General features: G+C 44.5%; 1 protein-coding gene across 1 annotated transcript in view; it reads right to left on the reverse strand.

Moving 5' to 3' along the window:
* The window catches only part of LOC143277498 (uncharacterized), a 47,374-nt gene extending 35,132 nt beyond the window's left edge, over positions 1-12,242 (reverse strand). Inside the window, exon 1 of the mRNA XM_076582349.1 lies at positions 11,952-12,242. The gene's annotated coding sequence lies outside the window, so the exon portion shown is untranslated. The remainder of the gene's footprint in view (positions 1-11,951) is intronic.
* Between the last annotated feature and the right edge of the window lie 411 nt (positions 12,243-12,653).

Raw genomic sequence — 12,653 nt, forward strand, 5'->3', positions numbered from 1 at the left:
AAAGGTAAAACAGTAACATCATGCAGTACAAATATTAAGGCTTCTCTATATTATTCTGTCTTTCACTGAAGTACATTGTTGTTACAAATGGAAACACTGGAGGTGGTGTTTGTTTGTTTTCTTCAATTTTAAACCAAACTGGGTGCCCACAAAGTATTTGCTGAGATAATGAATTTGTTGAACAGACACAGGCACACAGATACAAACACACACAGAGACACACACAACCGAAACAGGGTAACTACACAGACATTACGTTGTTCAGTCACGTGAGCCAACACAAAACAGAACCAGTTTCAAGAAAGTTTGACGTCAAAATGTTGCTCAGGACTGACGTAAAAGGTGTCAACATGCGTCACTCCTGATTCCTTTTTCTCAATGATAACTTCCATCAAACGCCAAGTGAGTGGATAGTCTTGAAATTAATGAGACACATCTGTAACGTCTATTCTGTAGCTATGGCCCTCAGCAGAATAACGTCTTTTGCCACCAGCGGACCTCAACCGAGTATCGTCTTTTGTCACTTGTGGACCTGACTTGAATACTGTTCTATTGGCACAATGCCGCCACAACGCCCTGTCCAAGTCAACGCCTGCTGTCAGCACACAACGCCACGCAACTGAAACTGTCGTCTGCTGAACGCACTAGGGGACGTTACTCTGAAGTTAGTCGGCACTTCAATGGCCTTTGTGGAGGCCGTTGTGTTCGTCACAAAAAGAAAAAAAAAGATCTGGAAAGTTCTTTGTGCCTTCGGCTTCACACCCACCCACCTAACCCTCCACCACCCCCTTCACCTCCCCCCCTCCCACACACACACACACACAGGGACGGAGAGAGGAGAGAGAGGAGAGAGACTGATGACTGATAAAAGTGGTAACTGCAATGCACGACAGTCGGCTTCACCCTGTGTCAAGCTGCAATGGTCACTGCGTTTAGTCCCTTAACGATCCCTCCATCTTCTCTCTTTCTTCCACTCTTTCCAGGCTCTCTCTCTCTCTCTCTCAACCACAACAACTTTAAGCAAAATCTAAAAATGTACCTATTCACAAAAATTGACGTCACCTGAAATCCAATATTGCTTTCGACAATTTGTGAGTTCCCTCTCACTCTCTCTTGAGTGGGTGCATTTGTGTGCGTTTGTGTGTGTGTGTGTGTGTGTGTGTGTATTTCATGATTTTTTTTCTTTTCTTCTCTTCTTCCTTTTGTGAAATGGCTTTGAATGGTGAAATAATGGTATATTTTGATTGTGTTTTTGATTTTGAGCTCATTTTCGCTTTTTTAGCTTTATTCCCTCTTTAGGGCGAGGGCTGGATGTAAAAAAAGCATGTTACTTGCTTATCTATTACCCTCGTTAATAAAGATTTTGTCTTGTCTTGTCTTGTCTTGTCTTGTCTTGTCTCTCTCACTCTCTCTGACCACACATAACACACAGGTAACACTGCAGAAAAAGACACAGTCAACACACATGAAAAAACACACAGCCACAAAGCCACGTGCAACACCACAGGTAACATCCAGTCCACACATCCATAGTTAACAGCCACAGGAAACATCCACACATCCACCCACCCCCCAACACACACACACACACATGGTGACAATACACACGATGTGAAGTGACAATACACACGATATGAAGTGACAATATACACGATGAAAAGTGACAATACACACAGTGAGAAGTGACAATACATACGGTGAGAAGTGACAATACACACAGTGAGAATACACACGGTGAGAAGTGACAATACACACAGTGAGAAGTGACAATACACACGGTGAGAAGTGACAATACACACGGTGAGAAGTGACAATACACACAGTGAGAAGTGACAATACACACGGTGAGAAGTGACAATACACACGGTGACAATACACACGGTGAGAAGTGACAATACACACGGTGAGAAGTGACAATACACACGGTGAGAAGTGACAATACACACGGTGAGAAGTGACAATACACACGGTGACAATACACACGGTGAGAAGTGACAATACACACGGTGAGAAGTGACAATACACACAGTGAGAAGTGAAGTGACAATACACAAGGTGAGAAGTGACAATACACACAGTGAGAAGTGAAGTGACAATACACACGGTGAGAAGTGACAATACACACGGTGAGAAGTGACAATACACACGGTGACAATACACACGGTGAGAAGTGACAATACACACGGTGAGAAGTGACAATACACACAGTGACAATACATACAGTGAGAAGTGAAGTGACAATACACACGGTGAGAAGTGACAATACACACGGTGACAATACACACAGTGAGAAGTGACAGTACACACGGTGAGAAGTGACAAAACACACGGTGAGAAGTGACAAAACACACGGTGAGAAGTGACAATACACACAGTGACAATACATACAGTGAGAAGTGAAGTGACAATACACACGGTGACAATACACACGGTGAGAAGTGACAATACACACGGTGACAGTACACACGGTGAGAAGTGACAATAGACACGGTGAGAAGTGACAATACACACAGTGAGAAGTGACAATACACACGGTGAGAAGTGACAACACACACAGTGAGAAGTGACAATACACACGGTGAGAAGTGACAATAGACACGGTGAGAAGTGACAATACACACAGTGAGAAGTGACAATACACACGGTGAGAAGTGACAATACACACGGTGACAATACACACGGTGAGAAGTGACAATACACACGATGTGAAGTGACAATACACACGATGTGAAGTGACAATACACACAGTGAGAAGTGACAATACACACGGTGACAATACACACGGTGAGAAGTGACAATACACACGATGTGAAGTGACAATATACACGGTGAGAAGTGACAGTACACACGGTGACAATACACACGGTGAGAAGTGACAATACACACGGTGACAATACACACGGTGAGAAGTGACAATACACACGGTGAGAAGTGACAATACACACGGTGACAATACACACGGTGAGAAGTGACAATACACACGGTGACAATACACACGGTGAGAAGTGACAATACACACGGTGAGAAGTGACAATACACACGGTGAGAAGTGACAATACACACGGTGACAATACACACGATGAGAAGTGACAATACACACGGTGAGAAGTGACAGTACACACGGTGACAATACACACGGTGAGAAGTGACAATACACACGGTGAGAAGTGACAATACACACGGTGAGAAGTGACAATACACACAGTGACAATACACACAGTGAGAAGTGACAGTACACACAGTGAGAAGTGACAATACACACGGTGAGAAGTGACAATACACACAGTGAGAAGTGACAGTACACACTGTGAGAAGTGACAATACACACGGTGAGAAGTGACAATACACACGGTGAGAAGTGACAATACACACGGTGAGAAGTGACAGTACACACTGTGAGAAGTGACAATACACACGGAAAGAAGTGACAATACACACGGTGAGAAGTGACAATACACACAGTGAGAAGTGACAATACACACAGTGAGAAGTGACAATACACACGGTGAGAAGTGACAGTACACACTGTGAGAAGTGACAATACACACGGAAAGAAGTGACAATACACACGGTGAGAAGTGACAATACACACGGTGAGAAGTGACAATACACACGGTGAGAAGTGACAATACACACGGTGAGAAGTGACAATACACACGGTGACAATACACACGGTGAGAAGTGACAATACACACAGTGAGAAGTGACAATACACACGGTGAGAAGTGACAATACACACAGTGAGAAGTGACAATACACACGGTGAGAAGTGACAATACACACAGTGAGAAGTGACAATACACACAGTGAGAAGTGACAATACACACGGTGACAATACACACGGTGAGAAGTGACAATACACACGGTGAGAAGTGAAGTGACAATACACACAGTGAGAAGTGACAATACACACGGTGAGAAGTGACAATACACACGGTGAGAAGTGACAATACACATGGTGAAAAGTGACAGTACACACGGTGAGAAGTGACAATACACACAGTGAGAAGTGACAATACACACGGTGAGAAGTGACAATACACACGGTGAGAAGTGACAATACACACAGTGAGAAGTGACAATACACATGGTGAAAAGTGACAGTACACACGGTGAGAAGTGACAGTACACACGGTGAGAAGTGACAATACACACAGTGAGAAGTGAAGTGACAATACACACGGTGAGAAGTGACAATACACACAGTGAGAAGTGAAGTGACAATACACACGGTGAGAAGTGACAATACACACGGTGAGAAGTGACAATACACACAGTGAGAAGTGACAATACACACGGTGAGAAGTGACAATACACACGGTGAGAAGTGACAATACACACGGTGACAATACACACGGTGAGAAGTGACAATACACACGGTGAGAAGTGACAATACACACGGTGAGAAGTGACAATACACACGGTGAGAAGTGACAATACACACGGTGAGAAGTGACAATACACACGGTGACAATACACACAGTGAGAAGTGAAGTGACAATACACACGGTGAGAAGTGACAATACACACGGTGAGAAGTGACAATACACACGGTGAGAAGTGACAATACACACGGTGAGAAGTGACAATACACACGGTGACAATACACACAGTGAGAAGTGAAGTGACAATACACACGGTGAGAAGTGACAATACACACGGTGAGAAGTGACAATACACACGGTGAGAAGTGACAATACACACAGTAAGAAGTGACAAAACACACGGTGAGAAGTGACAATACACATAGTAACAATACATACAGTGAGAAGTGAAGTGACAATACACACGGTGAGAAGTGACAATACACACGGTGAGAAGTGACAATACACACAGTGACAATACATACAGTGAGAAGTGACAATACACACAGTGACAATACACACGGTGAGAAGTGACAATACACACGGTGACAATACACACGGTGAGAAGTGACAATACACACAGTGAGAAGTGACAATACACACGGTGAGAAGTGACAAAACACACAGTGACAATACATACAGTGAGAAGTGAAGTGACAATACACACGGTGACAATACACACGGTGAGAAGTGACAATACACACGGTGAGAAGTGACAATACACACAGTGAGAAGTGACAATACACACGGTGAGAAGTGACAATACACACGGTGAGAAGTGACAATACACACGGTGAGAAGTGACAATACACACGGTGAGAAGTGACAACACACACAGTGAGAAGTGACAATACACACGGTGAGAAGTGACAATACACACGGTGACAATACACACAGTGAGAAGTGACAATACACACGGTGAGAAGTGACAGTACACACAGTGAGAAGTGACAGTACACACGGTGAGAAGTGACAATACACACGGTGAGAAGTGACAATACACATGGTGAGAAGTGACAATACACACGGTGACAATACACACAGTGAGAAGTGACAATACACACGGTGAGAAGTGACAATACACACGGTGACAATACACACAGTGAGAAGTGACAATACACATGGTGAGAAGTGACAATACACACGGTGAGAAGTGACAATACACACGGTGAGAAGTGACAATACACATGGTGAAAAGTGACAGTACACACGGTGAGAAGTGACAATACACACAGTGAGAAGTGACAATACACACAGTGAGAAGTGACAATACACATGGTGAAAAGTGACAGTACACACGGTGAGAAGTGACAGTACACACGGTGAGAAGTGACAATACACACAGTGAGAAGTGAAGTGACAATACACACGGTGAGAAGTGACAATACACACAGTGAGAAGTGAAGTGACAATACACACGGTGAGAAGTGACAATACACACGGTGAGAAGTGACAATACACACGGTGAGAAGTGACAATACACACGGTGAGAAGTGACAATAGACACGGTGACAATACACACAGTGAGAAGTGAAGTGACAATACACACGGTGAGAAGTGACAATACACACGGTGAGAAGTGACAATACACACGGTGAGAAGTGACAATACACACGGTGAGAAGTGACAATACACACAGTAAGAAGTGACAAAACACACGGTGAGAAGTGACAATACACATAGTAACAATACATACAGTGAGAAGTGAAGTGACAATACACACGGTGACAATACACACGGTGAGAAGTGACAATACACACGGTGACAATACACACGGTGAGAAGTGACAGTACACACGGTGAGAAGTGACAGTACACACGGTGAGAAGTGACAATACACACAGTGAGAAGTGACAATACACACGGTGACAATACACACGGTGAGAAGTGACAATACACACGGTGACAATACATACAGTGAGAAGTGAAGTGACAATACACACGGTGACAATACACACGGTGAGAAGTGACAATACACACGGTGAGAAGTGACAATACACACGGTGAAAATACACACGGTGAGAAGTGACAATACACACAGTGAGAAGTGACAATACACACAGTGAGAAGTGACAATACACACAGTGAGAAGTGACAATACACACGGTGAGAAGTGACAATACACACGGTGACAATACACACGGTGAGAAGTGACAATACACACGGTGAGAAGTGACAATACACACGGTGACAATACACACGGTGAGAAGTGACAATACACACGGTGAGAAGTGACAATACACACGGTGACAATACACACGGTGAGAAGTGACAATACACACGGTGAGAAGTGACAATACACACGGTGAGAAGTGACAATACACACGGTGAGAAGTGACAATACACACGGTGAGAAGTGACAATACACACGGTGACAATACACACGGTGAGAAGTGACAATACACACAGTGAGAAGTGACAATACACACGGTGAGAAGTGACAGTACACACGGTGACAATACACACGGTGAGAAGTGACAGTACACACGGTGACAATACACACGGTGAGAAGTGACAGTACACACGGTGACAATACACACGGTGAGAAGTGACAATACACACGGTGACAATACACACAGTGAGAAGTGACAATACACACGGTGAGAAGTGACAGTACACACGGTGGGAAGTGACAATACACACGGTGAGAAGTGACAATACACACAGTGACAATACATACAGTGAGAAGTGAAGTGACAATACACACGGTGACAATACACATGCTGAGAAGTGACAGTACACACGGTGAGAAGTGACAATACACACGGTGAAAATACACACAGTAAGAAGTGACAATACACACGGTGAGAAGTGACAATACACACAGTGAGAAGTGACAATACACACAGTGAGAAGTGACAATACACACGGTGAGAAGTGACAATACACACAGTGAGAAGTGACAATACACACAGTGAGAAGTGACAATACACACGGTGAGAAGTGACAATACACACGGTGAGAAGTGACAATACACACGGTGAAAATACACACGGTGAGAAGTGACAATACACACAGTGAGAAGTGAAGTGACAATACACACGGTGAGAAGTGACAATACACACGGTGACAATACACACGGTGAGAAGTGACAATACACACGGTGAGAAGTGACAATACACACAGTGAGAAGTGACAATACACACGGTGAGAAGTGACAATACACACAGTGAGAAGTGACAATACACACAGTGAGAAGTGACAATACACACGGTGAGAAGTGACAACACACACAGTGAGAAGTGACAATACACACGGTGAGAAGTGACAATACACACGGTGAGAAGTGACAATACACACAGTGAGAAGTGACAATACACATGGTGAAAAGTGACAGTACACACGGTGAGAAGTGACAGTACACACGGTGAGAAGTGACAATACACACAGTGAGAAGTGAAGTGACAATACACAAGGTGAGAAGTGACAATACACACAGTGAGAAGTGAAGTGACAATACACAAGGTGAGAAGTGACAATACACACGGTGAGAAGTGACAATACACACGGTGACAATACACACGGTGAGAAGTGACAATACACACGGTGAGAAGTGACAATACACACGGTGAGAAGTGACAATACACACGGTGACAATACACACGGTGAGAAGTGAAGTGACAATACACACGGTGAGAAGTGACAATACACACGGTGAGAAGTGACAATACACACGGTGAGAAGTGACAATACACACAGTAAGAAGTGACAAAACACACGGTGAGAAGTGACAATACACATAGTAACAATACATACAGTGAGAAGTGAAGTGACAATACACACGGTGACAATACACACGGTGAGAAGTGACAATACACACGGTGACAATACACACGGTGAGAAGTGACAATACACACGGTGAGAAGTGACAATACACACGGTGAGAAGTGACAGTACACACGGTGAGAAGTGACAATACACACGGTGAGAAGTGACAATACACATGGTGAGAAGTGACAAAACACACAGTGACAATACATACAGTGAGAAGTGAAGTGACAATACACACGGTGACAATACACACGGTGAGAAGTGACAATACACACGGTGAGAAGTGACAATACACACAGTGAGAAGTGACAATACACACGGTGAGAAGTGACAAAACACACAGTGACAATACATACAGTGAGAAGTGAAGTGACAATACACACGGTGACAATACACACGGTGAGAAGTGACAATACACACGGTGAGAAGTGACAATACACACAGTGAGAAGTGACAATACACACGGTGAGAAGTGACAATACACACGGTGAGAAGTGACAATACACACGGTGAGAAGTGACAATACACACGGTGAGAAGTGACAACACACACAGTGAGAAGTGACAATACACACGGTGAGAAGTGACAATACACACGGTGAGAAGTGACAATACACACGGTGAGAAGTGACAACACACACAGTGAGAAGTGACAATACACACGGTGAGAAGTGACAATACACACGGTGACAATACACACAGTGAGAAGTGACAATACACACGGTGAGAAGTGACAGTACACACAGTGAGAAGTGACAGTACACACGGTGAGAAGTGACAATACACACGGTGAGAAGTGACAATACACATGGTGAGAAGTGACAATACACACGGTGACAATACACACAGTGAGAAGTGACAATACACACGGTGAGAAGTGACAATACACACGGTGACAATACACACAGTGAGAAGTGACAATACACATGGTGAGAAGTGACAATACACACGGTGAGAAGTGACAATACACACGGTGAGAAGTGACAATACACATGGTGAAAAGTGACAGTACACACGGTGAGAAGTGACAATACACACAGTGAGAAGTGACAATACACACAGTGAGAAGTGACAATACACATGGTGAAAAGTGACAGTACACACGGTGAGAAGTGACAGTACACACGGTGAGAAGTGACAATACACACAGTGAGAAGTGAAGTGACAATACACACGGTGAGAAGTGACAATACACACAGTGAGAAGTGAAGTGACAATACACACGGTGAGAAGTGACAATACACACGGTGAGAAGTGACAATACACACGGTGAGAAGTGACAATAGACACGGTGACAATACACACAGTGAGAAGTGAAGTGACAATACACACGGTGAGAAGTGACAATACACACGGTGAGAAGTGACAATACACACGGTGAGAAGTGACAATACACACGGTGAGAAGTGACAATACACACAGTAAGAAGTGACAAAACACACGGTGAGAAGTGACAATACACATAGTAACAATACATACAGTGAGAAGTGAAGTGACAATACACACGGTGACAATACACACGGTGAGAAGTGACAATACACACGGTGACAATACACACGGTGAGAAGTGACAGTACACACGGTGAGAAGTGACAGTACACACGGTGAGAAGTGACAAAACACACAGTGACAATACATACAGTGAGAAGTGAAGTGACAATACACACGGTGACAATACACACGGTGAGAAGTGACAATACACACGGTGAGAAGTGACAATACACACGGTGAAAATACACACGGTGAGAAGTGACAATACACACAGTGAGAAGTGACAATACACACAGTGAGAAGTGACAATACACACAGTGAGAAGTGACAATACACACGGTGAGAAGTGACAATACACACGGTGACAATACACACGGTGAGAAGTGACAATACACACGGTGAGAAGTGACAATACACACGGTGACAATACACACGGTGAGAAGTGACAATACACACGGTGAGAAGTGACAATACACACGGTGACAATACACACGGTGAGAAGTGACAATACACACAGTGAGAAGTGACAATACACACGGTGAGAAGTGACAATACACACGGTGAGAAGTGACAATACACACGGTGAGAAGTGACAATACACACGGTGACAATACACACGGTGAGAAGTGACAACACACACAGTGAGAAGTGACAATACACACGGTGAGAAGTGACAGTACACACGGTGACAATACACACGATGTGAAGTGACAATACACACGGTGAGAAGTGACAATACACACGGTGAGAAGTGACAATACACACGGTGACAATACACACGGTGAGAAGTGACAGTACACACGGTGACAATACACACGGTGAGAAGTGACAGTACACACGGTGGGAAGTGACAGTACACACGGTGACAATACACACGGTGAGAAGTGACAATACACACGGTGAGAAGTGACAATACACACGGTGACAATACACACAGTGAGAAGTGACAATACACACGGTGAGAAGTGACAGTACACACGGTGGGAAGTGACAGTACACACGGTGAGAAGTGACAAAACACACAGTGACAATACATACAGTGAGAAGTGAAGTGACAATACACACGGTGACAATACACACGGTGAGAAGTGACAATACACACGGTGAGAAGTGACAATACACACGGTGAAAATACACACGGTGAGAAGTGACAATACACACAGTGAGAAGTGACAATACACACAGTGAGAAGTGACAATACACACAGTGAGAAGTGACAATACACACGGTGAGAAGTGACAATACACACAGTGAGAAGTGACAATACACACAGTGAGAAGTGACAATACACACGGTGAGAAGTGACAATACACACGGTGAGAAGTGACAATACACACGGTGACAATACACACGGTGAGAAGTGACAATACACACAGTGAGAAGTGAAGTGACAATACACACGGTGAGAAGTGACAATACACACGGTGACAATACACACGGTGAGAAGTGACAATACACACAGTGAGAAGTGACAATACACACAGTGAGAAGTGACAGTACACACGGTGAGAAGTGACAATACACACGGTGAGAAGTGACAATACACACGGTGAGAAGTGACAATACACACAGTGAGAAGTGACAATACACACAGTGAGAAGTGACAGTACACACGGTGAGAAGTGACAGTACACACAGTGAGAAGTGACAATACACACAGTGACAATACATACAGTGAGAAGTGACAATACACACGGTGAGAATACACACGGTGAGAAGTGACAGTACACACGGTGAGAAGTGACAGTACACACGGTGAGAAGTGACAAAACACACGGTGAGAAGTGACAATACACACAGTGACAATACACACGGTGAGAAGTGACAGTACACACGGTGAGAAGTGACAATACACACGGTGACAATACACACGGTGAGAAGTGACAATGCCCCCCACACACGGTGACAATACACACGGTACACACACACGGTGACAGTACACACGGTGATAATTCCCCCCCCCCCCCCCCCCTCCTCCTCACACACACACACTATCTCTTTATAATGTCGGTGTATTTCCTGTCTTTTTATAAGGCCAGAGTATTATCTGGCGCTGTTTGAGATCAGCGTATTACCCGTTTCTTTATAGTGTATTACCTGTTGCCTGTAAGGTCAATGTATTATTTTTCTCTTTTAAAGGTCAATGTATTGCCTTTCTCTTTTTAAGATAAATCCATTACTTTCCTCTTTATATGGTCGGTGTGTTAACTTTCTCTTCAGATGAGTGTATGACCTTTCCACCCAGAGGAAGAGTGTACACACTGTACCTACCAGGTACGTATACTACCTTTTTCGCGAAAAGATTAGGTGAGTAGCAAAGTATACTACCTTTCTCACGAAACGGTGAGGTGAATGACGAAGTCCTGTATAAACACAGACTTCACCGGGAACGTCACGGCGACAAGAAGGAAGCGCCTTGCCGTCCTCCTCCACGCGCTCTGCTTGAAATAACACACGCGTTACCTCCCACAGCACCAGCCGAAAGCGTGACGACCACAACACTCGCCACAACAACAACTGCAGTCAGCGCGAAACGAATTGTCGCTGCTCGGCACAACAACAACAACGACAACCGGCGTGACGACGACGATGAAGACGACAACAAACACCGTCAACCAGCCGCGCGGCCAAGTGTCGCAGCATGCCCCAGGTAGCGGGACAGACCGCTGGGTGCCACTCACCGCCACAATTACCCAGCTATTAGACCCCACTCACCGCCAAACGCGCCCGCCAGTCTACACTCAGGCCTGCTTGCTCGTCCACAGTGAAAACACCACCTGTATTTCCTCAGGCCTGCTGATTTGTCCACAGTGAAAACACCACCTGTATTTCCTCAGGCCTGCTGATTTGTCCACAGTGAAAACACCACCTGTATTTCCTCAGGCCTGCCGATTTGTCCACAGTGAAAACACCACCTGTATTTCCCCAGGCCTGCCGATTTGTCCACAGTGAAAACATCACCTGTATTTCCTCAGGCTTTCTGATTTGTCCACAGTGAAAACACCACCTGTATTTCCTCAGGCTTTCTGA

This window comes from Babylonia areolata, chromosome 34 (genome assembly GCF_041734735.1).
Source record: "Babylonia areolata isolate BAREFJ2019XMU chromosome 34, ASM4173473v1, whole genome shotgun sequence".
Lineage (NCBI taxonomy): Eukaryota > Metazoa > Mollusca > Gastropoda > Neogastropoda > Buccinidae > Babylonia > Babylonia areolata.